General features: G+C 52.9%; 1 protein-coding gene across 6 annotated transcripts in view; it reads right to left on the bottom strand.

Moving 5' to 3' along the window:
- The window catches only part of PAK3 (p21 (RAC1) activated kinase 3), a 149,881-nt gene that overhangs the window by 80,819 nt on the left and 56,873 nt on the right, over nt 1-12,189 (bottom strand). The window contains exon 1 of one of the 6 annotated variants that reach the window (XM_074602078.1): nt 5,098-5,219. The exons of 2 other annotated variants lie outside the window; for them this stretch is intronic. The gene's annotated coding sequence lies outside the window, so the exon portion shown is untranslated. Of the gene's footprint in view, nt 1-5,097; nt 5,230-12,189 lie in introns of those variants that run through there. 3 more of the 6 variants (XM_074602079.1, XM_074602080.1, XM_074602083.1) reach the window with 3 other exon arrangements.

Consider the following 12,189-nt stretch of genomic DNA (forward strand, 5'->3'; position numbering starts at 1 on the left):
AGCCCCATGTTTCACCTGGGGAGTGGCTGGGTGCACCTGATAAATATGAGCTGGCATCTGGGCACTGCAGGTTGAATCAAAATTCTCTGCAGGGAAGCGCCTGGAAAATTTCTCATCTGGAGGATTTTCTCCTTCACAATAGGGAATAGAGAAGGAGGAGACAGAAAATGGAAAACATTAGGCCTTTCACTCCCCTTGAGACACACACAAAAGTACTTTCCAGTGCCCTTCCCAAATAAAGCAAACAGCAACTTATTCACGCCAGCAGAAGGACAGGGACTGGGGGACCACACAGCTGCTGCCCCTTCAACAGCACTCTCGGGAGAAACGAGCACACTCAGGTGACATGACAAGAAAATGTTTTAGTACTCCCCTAATCACGTGCAGCCAACTGCGCATACACCCTGCAAAGCAACGGTGAGCCTGCTAAGGTGCCAGAGCATTTTCCACATTTGAGGATTAGAAAGAAAATGAGAATGGTCCAGCTCTGGAGTCTGTGCTGTACTGCAATGTTGAAATGGCAGTTTGTTTCAGGGGATCTAAGGCTGGACAAAAATGACACTGCAGTACACTGTCTTGCGGGAAAAGCAAGCACATGCGTGTGCAGCAAGCTGGATCAACGCACTGCTATCACTGGTCCATGTGCAAGGTATCACTTTCAGAAGTCAAGGGGTCATATCAGAATATGTTTCACTTTCTCTGAGAAAGCACCATTTTGCCTTTAGGATTATGAAAAAACATGTAAAACTTGCCCAAAGATTCCTCGAACACATGTTTTGGGATCCAAATTGCCTTAATTTGCTTCTGATAATAATAAAAAAGTACACACGACCAGGGCAGACTGAGTAAAGGAGGTGTATTCTACCTTAATTTTGCCATTTCCCATCTTTGTAAGTCTTATACAGTGCTGGAGTGTCCTGCACCTCTCCCCCCTACACAGGGAGCCCCAAAACCAGCATTGTCACACAGAAGCTGTGCTAACTATTCAAACTGTGCAACTGACAGCAAAGACTCCAGGGCAGAGACGGGCTTTGCTCTGGATCAGTCAAGAGTCAGTTGCATCTGCCAATACACTACTAGATAAGCAACTGACAATAAAAAATAATGTTGGGAAATAAGCCCATTGAATATATAACACCACTGCTTTATCCTTGAATACTTAATGCAGGGCTTCCTGGGGTCAAGAGCTCTAGTAGCTGGGGACATGAGACTGCATCAACAAGATCATAGGCTTCTTGGATGACAGTCAGTGGGACTGACTGGGTGGATGCCACGCTGCTTGCCCAGAGCAAGGGGTGCCCACCTGCCATGTCCCACACTGCTTGGTTGACGAGGTGAGGGACACCTTGCGGCCCAGTGTCCAGTCTTAGGAAACCCAACAGGCCAAGTCATAAACAGAGCACTGCCAAAGCTAAGTTGCACCTGTCCAATTAAAAATGCAAAATGAAAAGTCCCTTTGCTATCCCCAACAGAGTGCTAATGTTCACCTGGAAACGATCTCCAAAACTCAAAGCGCTGAGACAAGCCACTAGAAAACCACAGATACTTTTATTGTATTTTCCCATTATAGAATTACTGCCAGGAGCAGGAGACACACCAGCGACAGCAGGTCTGAGACAAGACATTCACATCATCTCCACCTGTGCTGACCCAAGCCCAGTGAGACCTACCAATTACCACTCAGCCTAATGCCATTCTTCAAGTATCAGGCAAATCAAAGTAAACATAGAAGAAACAGAAGATACGCAAGCTCAACTATTTGTGTCTGAAAGGTACAAAGCAAAATAGAGCTGCAGGGGGGAAATGCTATCTAAAAACAAAGTAGTATTGGTGAGTACAAGGTTTATTTCTGCAAGTGAAAGGTAATTCATGTTTCTCTCTCCCCTTCCTACTGCTGCCCTCCCCACCCACTCAGTCTGTTCCCCCTGCCCATTAAATTCCTGGGGGAAAAGCTTCAAGCACCTTAAGCAGGAGCTAAGGCAGGTAATGAAAGAGAAAGATCACAGTGGGCTCCCACCTGCCCCCTGTGTAGCACAGCAAGGAACAGAAATTAGTACTTGAACCGGCTAGGCACAAACTGACAACAGTGTTAGTGTCCCAAAGTCACAGGGAGTCCAATCAGAGCAGAAGCATCTCCCCTCTGACCAGTCTGTGCAGACACGGCTAAAATCAAGGAGGAGTTGAAGGTAGATCTGAAAGGCCTCCAGCTTCCAGGCTGTTTTTGATCCCAGAACACTGGTATCTCCAGAACATTTGGATCCACAGTCACAATTAAAGTATTAAAAGAAAAAGAGGAGAAAGCTTCCAGGCAGAGGGAACAGGAACTGAAATGGGACTATCACCACAAACCGGCTCTCCTCTAGGAGCAAACACTGCCAGGCCAGGACACGGCTAGCACAGGAGCCAGGTTTGTTATGGCAAACAATATGGTGCAGAGCTGAATTTGTCTCACCTATCGCCGTAACCATAGTCACAGAAGTCGCAAAGAAATACGTGGGGTGGAGGAAGACAACCTCTTGTGCCAACTTTTGTTTTTCCAGACCTTGTGAGCTGGCTCAGGACACACAGGATAATTTGGACCCCAACTCCCACACACTTTGAAACACCAAGTTTTGGTCAGATCCTTACAGAGACATTGCCCAGTGAACGATGTACTTGGAGAGGTGGAGTTCATGGTAGCCAACAGCAAAACACCTGCCAACTTCTGCGGGACCCCCCCTACGCAGTCTCTTTGGGCATGTTAGTTTAGAGGAGACAAAGCCCCCATCAGACATTCCCTACAAGAAGCTCGCACGCTCATGCTAAAGCCCCGAGGTGAGCAAGGCCCGAGCACAGGGCCTGTGACAACCAAAGCAGCTCACCCTGGGTACTGCCTGCTGTGGCACTGCTGCCACAGCTGCCTCCCGAACTGTTGCTGCTGCTGCAAGCGGTGGCCTGTGAGGCTGGAAACTTAATCTTGTAACAGGAGCTCAGGGCTCGCACGAGCTACTGAGACTTACTTTTAGTTATCCAGAGTCACTCAGTGAAGAAATGCCACCCATGCAGGTCTCGGTTCAGAGCACGAACTGCTCTGCAGTCCAGAGGCAGCTGCCTGCAGCCTCCCACCCATGAAGCCAGCCCCCCCCGCGCCAAACCCAGCCCCCCCATCCCTCTGCCCAGTCCCATACTCAAGGAAGGCAGCTCCAACCAGTGCAGCTGCAAGTATGGCTGTCCCTCGCCAGCCCTGTGCTTACCACACAAAACCCAGGCTCAGGGCAATCCTTCCCCTCCATGCACATGGCAACCTTCACACGCCAGCCTTGAAAAATCCACCAGCCCATGACCCAGTCCTAAAACCAGTTACCCCCAATTCCTGATTTACTTTGTTTTCTGCCCACGCCATTGGGTAACCTGACTGACCACCTTTCCTGGAAGCATGAGGCTCCTCCGCAGCCACATGCCCCACTTCCACAAGAGATGGGGCAAAGGTGCTTGAAAATCCCCGGTGCCACTTCTGCATGGATGGCCTGCTCCCTGCCAGCAGGCCCCGCACCAGCTCCTGCTCTGGGGACATGATGGTCCCCTCCGGCCTGCCCTCCTGCAGTCACCCTGGCCGGGGCTACGTTCTCACCCCCATTCTCCCACTAGCAGCCTCCTCCCAGGCTGCTCCTGCCGCCTGAAAGCTATGCCCGGGCCCCCTCCTTCCCGCCTGACAGCCACGGAGAAGGTGGATTCACACAAGAGGAGGAGCCAGGGGAGAAGATCTCATCTCATCATCCTCTCTGGCCGCAGCATTTTGTTCCCTCTTCCCTCTCGGGCAGGTAGGTAGCAGCCTGGCTCCAGCCCTGCGGCCTCCCCCGTCTTCCTCCTCCTTAGTCCGGGGTGATCCGTGTCAGCCCGAAAGTCGCTCAGCAAAGCCCACTTTGATCTCCGGCCTCCTGGTTCCCTGCACTGAACGTCAGCACCGACTGTGCCCAGAAGGAAAACAAAAAGCAGACTCCCCTTTCCCACAATCTTTGCACGGCGTCAAACTGGGGCAGGTGGGGCATCAGGGGGATGAGGGGAATGGAGGTTTTAGGGGCGCCTGACAAACTCCACACAGGTAACCAGTCTGTTCACTCCGACACGTTGTGGCCCCCCCAGCAAATGGAGCCACACAGGGAGAGACAAAATCCAGCCCCCCTCGACACCCTTTTGGGTTGCAAGTCTAGAAATAGCCCCACTCTTTCCAGCTGGGGCCCACAATCTCTTTCAGATGTTGCTCACTTTGAAGCCATGGCTTTTCCCATCTGAATTCCCTCAACCTTCTACATTAAATACATCACTGTTTTTAAAACAGGGTTCATTTCTGGCACTGGTGGAAACTGGATCTGAAAACTGTGTGAATGACCAAAAAGGGGGCACTGGCGCTGAGAGCATCCCCCACGGGAGGAGGGACGCCTGAAGCAGGCAGACATCGCACTGGAGCACTTCCTCGGCTGGCTGGTGTACAAGTCTGGGACAAAGGGACAACCCAGCACAGGGACCGGCTTCGGTGTGGCATCAGGCACCACCATGCATGCGCAGGGGAGAGACCACCCTTCACTGAATGGATCTCAGGAGAAACTTAGCAGGCGTTTTTAAAGGGGTCAATCGGATGCGTGCTGCCAATAAACAGTATTTTAAAAAAAAAGAAAGCGGCAGAGTTATTTATAGCCCAGAATTTCTCAGTCCGCTGCAGAAGCGCAGCCCAGCAGACCGCATTGTTGGAAGATGGGGAACACACACACCACGGCAGCCTTTATGGCCGGTGTCGGCGCTGACAACTTCAGACCCGCGGGCGGCTCTGCGGCTGGCGGCCGCGCCGGCAGCTCCCTCCCGCAAGACACCGGTCTCCATTTACAGACGAGGCGGCGGCTGCCCCGTAACACAGGTGTCACTGACGGCAGAGGAACCCCACAGACAACCCGGCGAACGGAGCGGCCCAGCCCTCCCCGCGGCCGCACGCCACCCTCCACCCCCGACCGGGGGAGGAGACGGGGCGCCGCGCGCACGGCCACGGGCACCGCATTCCGCGGGCGGCCCCGGGCGAGGCGAGGCTCCGCCGGCCGCTCCCGGCCCGCCCCGACGCCCCGTTACCTGCAGCTCCCGCTGTCATGCTGCACCGGCCGTCCCCGTCCCCCGCCGCCGCCGCGGGCCCCCCCCGGGCGCAGCCCATCTGCCGCGCGCCCGGCCCGGCCCGTCCCCCCCGCGCCGCCGCCGCCGCGCGCCAATCGCCGGGCGCGCCGCCGGGACGCGCCGCCGCGCCCCGGCCCGTGTCGTCACTCCGCCGCCCGCCGCGCCCATTGGCTGCGCCCGCCCGGCTGCGGCGGCCCCCTCGGAGCGCGGGGCGGGCGGCTGGGGGCGAATCTTGTGTTTTAAGGCAGCTGCGTGGGGAGATCGCGGCGCGGGGGGGTCCCCGCCCGCCCCTCCTCGGGTCCCCCTCCGAAAGGTGTCCCGAAAGGCATCATAACGCTCCGTGGGCCTCGTCTGCAGGGAATAGGAAATGCACCGTGAAATTCGGGCTTCCTCCCTCAAATGACGTTTGCCGTGTGACAGCTTTTCCTGACAGCATCCAAGGGTGGGAGAAACCCACCAGGCGCAAGGCTTGAGCAACCCGCTCCGGCCACTCCTGCGACAAAGAGGGCACTTCCCTGCAAAGATCCCCCAACGCACCAGAAGGAAAAATCCCCTTCTTCACAGGGTGTTTTCCCCTTCTCCTTCTTTCATTTAGAATTACGCTCCCCCAGGCAGAGCATGGTCCTCGCAGTTCAGCTCCTCCGTGAAAGGTCTGGAAAACAAACAGACCCTGTTTTGCTAAGGATGACTTCACATTTACAATATTTCCAGAAAAAAAAGAAAAATCCACAGATGAACATGACCGATTTTAGGCTATCTCCAACAGAGCCCCCGGGGCCGCAGGCATGGCAGCAGTGCCATGGGACCAGCCTTGCCCCAAGCTCGCCCCTCGCCTGGGCTGTGCAAGGCATGACGACTGCCTTCTGGTGGCTGCCATTGCCAGAGGTAAGGCAGGTGACATGTATTACCCCAGGGGAGGTAACAAACCCTCCCAGCCCCACCACACAGTATGTGACCACGAGTGGTCACACTGTCGCCTCGCAGCTCGTTCAAAGGACAGGTTCTCCATAAGCAAAAGCACAGAGTCACCCGGTCAACCCTGATGTGACAAGCAGCCCCTACTGAATCACTGTGTCCCTTCCTGCTGTACACTGAGGTCTCACCAAGGTTCTCTTCCCCATTATGAGTCAAATCTATCACTTAGCCGGCTGGCTCTGCAGTGGTCACAGTCAAGCCGTGGAGCAAGCTATCAGTGCCGTTGCCATCCCTGCAGAGAAATACCCCTGTGTACAGATGACTCTCGGGCTCCTCTAAGTTCAGCAGCGAGGGACAGCAAGGCCACTGTCCCTCAACAGTGGAAGAAGAGTCGCCTTCCACTTTTTGCTGCAAGTAGCATCCGCTCCAGTGACGGCACAGTGTGCATCCAGGGGGGCTGGGGACGAGCGGATGGGGTAAGCCCTGCAGAGGACACACTCTCCCTTGTGGAGCTAAGACAGGATAGCGCCTGCAGAGCCATCTGGCTAAGTGATAGATTTGACTCATACCAGGGAAGAAAACCTTGGTAAGACCTCAGCATACAGAGGGCTTAGGCTTTGGCCCAGCTTTTCCCCCTTAAAAGTCTGTGCAGAGATTTAGGGGAATGTCCTCCAACTGCAGTGAGGAAGGGAACGCAGCTGAAAAAGCTGTCATGGGTCCCTGTGCCTCACCTAGCCCTCCGGAGCTGATGGGCCATGCCCTGGTAAACCACACTGGCTGCGGCAAACTGCTGTTTAAAAACGGCCCACAGAGCTGGAAAGGACTGAGCAGGTGGTGGACAAGTGGTACCCAGCCACCTCCACAGCAAAAATTATTCCAGATTGCTTCGGATACAGAAAGGGAGGTTATTTACCACAGGCAGCAAGGCGCATGTCCTGCTCACAGGCTTCCAAAGGAGGAAAAAGCTGCAGCCAGAGCACAAAGTCAGGCAATTACAGATGTCAAGATTTAATCACTTTCATTCATTTTAAAAAGTAACTAAAACATAGTTTTAACATAAACTATTAGCAAAACTATTCTTATAAGCACTATAAGAAAACTGCAGGCCCCCTGAGACACCAAGCCCAGTGCCTTGGCTTCTGTCTGATTTTGCTGAAAGCTGGGCGGGAGCAGATGAAGGAAGAGTTTCAGCTTCCTTTCTCCTGTGAAAGAACAGAAACTTGACTCCGTGACTGTACGCAGTGAAAAAGCAAGATCAGATCCCTTACTCTCAGCCTGGTCCAAAGTTACGACTCTCTTGGGAGCCGAGAAAACCTTGCAAATGTTGATTGTGCACAGTGTTTTTCCTGAAAATCACAGAGGATTTTTAAAAGCCTGTGCCTTTGGGGTTGGCCTTTCGAGACCACAAAGCCCTCAAACCTGTCCTATTTTGGCCTTCCTGGGTTTTCCAGCTATCTTTAAGCTGCTGGATGGAAGCCGACTGTCCCATGCCCGATAGGAAGCAGATGCCCCATGCCTGTCCCATGCCTTCCCAGGAAAGCAGACAAAGAGAGGAAGCAAAGGCAAAAGCCAGAAAGGGGAAATTGCCCAAACCACAGAGCTTTCTTGCCCCTCACCCCAGCTGTACATGAGGCTGACCCCGCCGGAGCTGGAGGGCTCCTCCGCACACTGTGAGCAGCCAGGTGTGCTGACAACGGGCACATTGCTCCCGGCACACTGCTGGGAGAGGGAAAAAGCCGAGTGGCTGCACGGCCAGGGCACCCACACAGCCCCCAGGTGCGGGGCTCGGCAGTGCAAGCTGGACTCGCTCCGCGGGTCCGACACCTGGGACGGGCTGGGCTGGGCCAGACCTGCAGAGTCTCGCTGAGCCTGATCCCGGCCAGACGTGGACAGAGTGCCAGCTCTGTCCCCACAGGGCACGGGAACGCAGGCCAGTCCCTGCTAGAAGTCAATCCTGTGTGACTGTCACATGGGTGTCAAAGCTAGCTGGAAACACTTTGAGGTCTGGCCTCTGGACCCACAGGACCTGCCTAAGCCCTGTTTTTTCAGGAGCCAGCTAGGTCTCTAAGAAAGGGTCTCATCCTGCAAAAGTAACCTCGGAAGCTGCCCTAACTTGAGCCCCATTGCCCAATGCTTTAGGAGCCTGAGAAGGAGCAGGAGGGACCTGGCTGGACCAGGTCCACCGCCAGCCCCAACAGCTCCTTTCTCCTGTGCTAAAAAGGTAGAACTGGCTGTATCAGGACCATCGTGCTGGGGTGTCTCTGTGCCGGGCTGTGCACAAGCTCCCCAGCCCCTCTGTGGGGCAAGTAATCCCCCCAACCAAGAGTGGCCCAGGGACAACTCCTCCCTAAAGATGCAGCCCCATAGAAACACAGGGCCAGATAGCCAGTGCAGCAAAGCAAGAGAAATAAATACTACCTCTGAGCAACAAATAGCCTTCTGGTAGCCTTTGCTCCTCCGAAAGATGTCTGAGGACTTCAGAAGCCAGAAGCCATGTAAGCTCACCTTTAAGATCTAATCAGACAGACCCTCCCAAACTGATTGCAGTGCTGCAAGCTCTGCAGACACTGCCTGAAACTACCAGCACCCTTCCCTGTGTAAGAGAGGTGTGCAAGGCTAAACATCTCGGTAAAAGAGACCAAGCACCAGCATTTTCAGAACCCAAATGTACACTTAGCTAGGATGGCCAGAAGTTAAAAAAAAGAAGTCTTTCTTGGGCAAAAAGAGAAATCCCTCCAAAGAGCTGCCTGATCCTGCTTTCATGGGGAAGGAGGAGGGCAGGAATTCAGGAAGGCTCCACAGCCACACACCTGCAGGACACCTTGGCCAGTGCTATGTAGGATGTAACCTTAATGGGGTATGCGGTTCCAGGGAAGCCTCAGGCACACCCCAGTGAAGGCACAAGGCCACTGAACAAACCCCTCTCTGCTTCAGCAGGGCAGGAAGGTGGACACATTCTCCATCCATGACAGAGCTGGTTCTGCTGCGTTTATCACACCTTGCTGGCAGACATGACACAATGTGACAATTCGGACTGACTGGCAGGGTTTCATGAGTTGGGGGGTGGGGGTGGTAAGGATCCCATTAATCTCCCATGCTTAGTGGTAGCTGCCAGAGAGCTTGTCCTGCAGATAAAATTAACTCTGACAACTAACTCCCATCCCCATTAACAAAACCCCAATAAGCATCAACCTATTCTGGCTCCTAACAGCTCTGTGTATTACACTACCCTGCAGCTTTCTGCCCGTGCCACATCCCCCACTCCCGACCAAGGCTGCATTACGTGGGGGGCTGGGGGGGCTCCTCCGCCAGCCCTGCTGAGCCCAGGCAGCTCCGGAGCCCTTTGAAGCGGTATCACAGCAGGGCTGCCTTAGCTGCACCGGGGGGGCTGCTGCAGGGAGCAGCAGGGGGAAAGGGACACGGAGGGACGCTGAAAGCTAACAATTAAAATTTGGGGCCTGCTCAGCCCATGATGTCATGGTTTGCCAGCGCCCCGCCGATTGGCTGCGGGTGAGCATCTGCTGGGAGCTGGGGCTGGTTATTTGCCTGAGGTTCAGACCTTTCCCAGCGGCTCTGAATCAGGCTGGTTGTCGTGACAACCTGGATAGTGGCAGCTCCTGATAACCACGTAATGAGGTTGTCACAAAAAGGAGCCCCTCCATCAGAGAGGTTTAGGGATCATTAATGTTTCCGAGGGAGCGTGAGCGCAGAAGAGGTAAGGGGACCATCTGGCGATGGCGGAGCATGTCAACAGCCTCCCTTGGAAGGGAGCTTCGTTAGACAGGAACCACCTACCGACACGTAGCGATGGGAACCAGGCAGGCTGCCTGCCAGCAGTGAGGGGGTCACAACTGCTCAGCTGTGGGATCTGGGATCTGCCGAGATCCAGGCAAAGGCAGAGCAAGGAGGACACACGAACACTGCTTGGGAACGACTCGAGTCCCTGAGCGGTGAAGGTGCCCAGGGCTCACTCGGGCACAGGGCAATAACACAGCCAGGGATGAGTGACAGGGTGAGGCTGGCACCCAGAGGCCTTCCCACCGTGCCACTGGCCTCACATGCTGCCTCTTAGAGGGTAAGTCATTGAACCGCTCTGTGTCTCAGTTTACCCCATTTGCAGAAAACTTCTACAAACGTTTAGAACATGTTCCCACCACCATGCCATGGGGCACTGGGAAGTACGTGTACTGCAGACCCTGCACAGGGCAGTGCAGGCACTGGCAGCAAATGCAGATCATTGGAAGAGAATTCATGCATGACTGCGCTGTCCCGAGGATCCTCTCAGCTCAGGTGCAAGAACGACAAGGCAGGACAGAGATGTCCCCTTGTCATTACTGCAGACTGAGCCTGGGGGATCATGCGAGGCACCAAACACAGCGTCTTCTCCCAGGATCAACACACACACTGTCTTCTCGCCCCAGGAAACTTTTTGTCTTTCATCCTGTCCTTGTGAAACACGGGTTTCACCCTGTTTGCAGCAAACCCACAAGATATCTGCCACTGGCTGCAATAATAGTGGATTGGGGTGCTGCAGTCTGAAACTTTCATGGATAGTGAAGCTTGGAGAAGCTCGGTTGCCAAACTACTGATGCCTGAAACCAGGTCCCTGGAGAAAAATGCCCACAGTCACGTTAAGGAACACACTTTAGAAAAAAAACTTTCCGCAAAATGAAGTCTGAATCTTTCCTAAGAGGAGATAGAAATTACCTCCATAGATAACTCCTTATGAATCTTACAGCAATAATTGACAGAATGTTTCTTTTATGTCATCTTCATCTGTTTTAAAAATACCTACTGTGAACACTTGCTTAAGTCAGTATAAGACTTTATTAACAAAGTCTTCATATTAAAAGCAGCTGCACTTTTATTTTAGTTCATATTTATACCTCAATTCGCAATTTTCCTACTCAAAATTAATGCTTCAACTGTGGATTTAACTGAGATGTAATAAGAATATTAACACATGCCAATTAAATACCAATCAACTACTAAAGACTGCATTTAATAGATATATTTCTTAATATACCACTGCTACACCTCATTAAAATGTTGTTGAATCTTCACAATTGTTGTAAACGATCAAGTGGGATATAATCCACCTCCAGGAACTGATAAAACTGAATGTAGTGCTCTCCTACTGTGGGGACGTGTGTAATATAAAATTCAAAGCTAAGACAGAGATATAGTTCATTACCTATAACAGAAATACTCTCAGACTAGTATTAGGCACCGGGTTGACAAATCCTGCCTCTCAGAAAGGAAACACGGGACAGGAATGTCTGCAAAGAGATCCCCATCCTGGAACAGGGTTTTGCAAGAGGGAAACAATATGAGCCGATATTGCATAAACCTGTGCTCTGAAACACTGCCCGAGCTGTAATTAGTGATTCTTCCCCAGGAGAGGCTGTACAGTCCAGCAGCATTGCTCCTCCGGTTTTGGGAAAAATGAGGCAAAGAGCTGCTGCAGTGGCTCAGGGCTGGGCAGCAGCTCAGTGGCAGCTGTGCTCTAACCTCCCAGCAAGACTGCCTCCCACAGATCCCCAGTGTCACTCCCAGGCCCTTTTTTTGTTGTAAACTGCAATTTAAATCACCTTCCAACAGGAGCAGCAGGACTAACAGCTTAAATGTATCAAGCCCCACCTTAACACAGCTTGTAAACAGAACACACCACAGCTTCCTGCAGAAACATCAACAGGATTCAGAATTTTTCAGGAGACCCCCTATAAAGTCCAATCCTGTCTGGTTTGCACTTAATGTCTCCCATCCTTCTTCATGGGGAACATCACATTCAGCTGAACACAAGCAAAGATGACCCACCTGCCTGCTGGATTTTATCGGCTAAAGATGTTGAATTCAATCTGCTCTCACGACTGAGAAAACCAAGATTCACCCTCCCTATCTAAACAGCACAGAATGGTTTCTAGTCCTTCCTGGTGTCAGAGAACAAGACTCAGACGCAGTGTGTCACCCCAGACCCAGGGGAGTGTGGCCAAGCTACCACAGCCCACCATGAACACCAGATTTACTGATACACGACCATGCACAACCCCTTGCACTACAGTGTTGCAGCAGAGGTGAGGTGATTACTTCTCACGTAGGAACAGATATGCGTAACTATGTTGCTGTATGCTTTAAGGG

Source organism: Larus michahellis, chromosome 9 (genome assembly GCF_964199755.1).
Source record: "Larus michahellis chromosome 9, bLarMic1.1, whole genome shotgun sequence".
Classification (NCBI taxonomy): Eukaryota; Metazoa; Chordata; class Aves; order Charadriiformes; family Laridae; genus Larus; species Larus michahellis.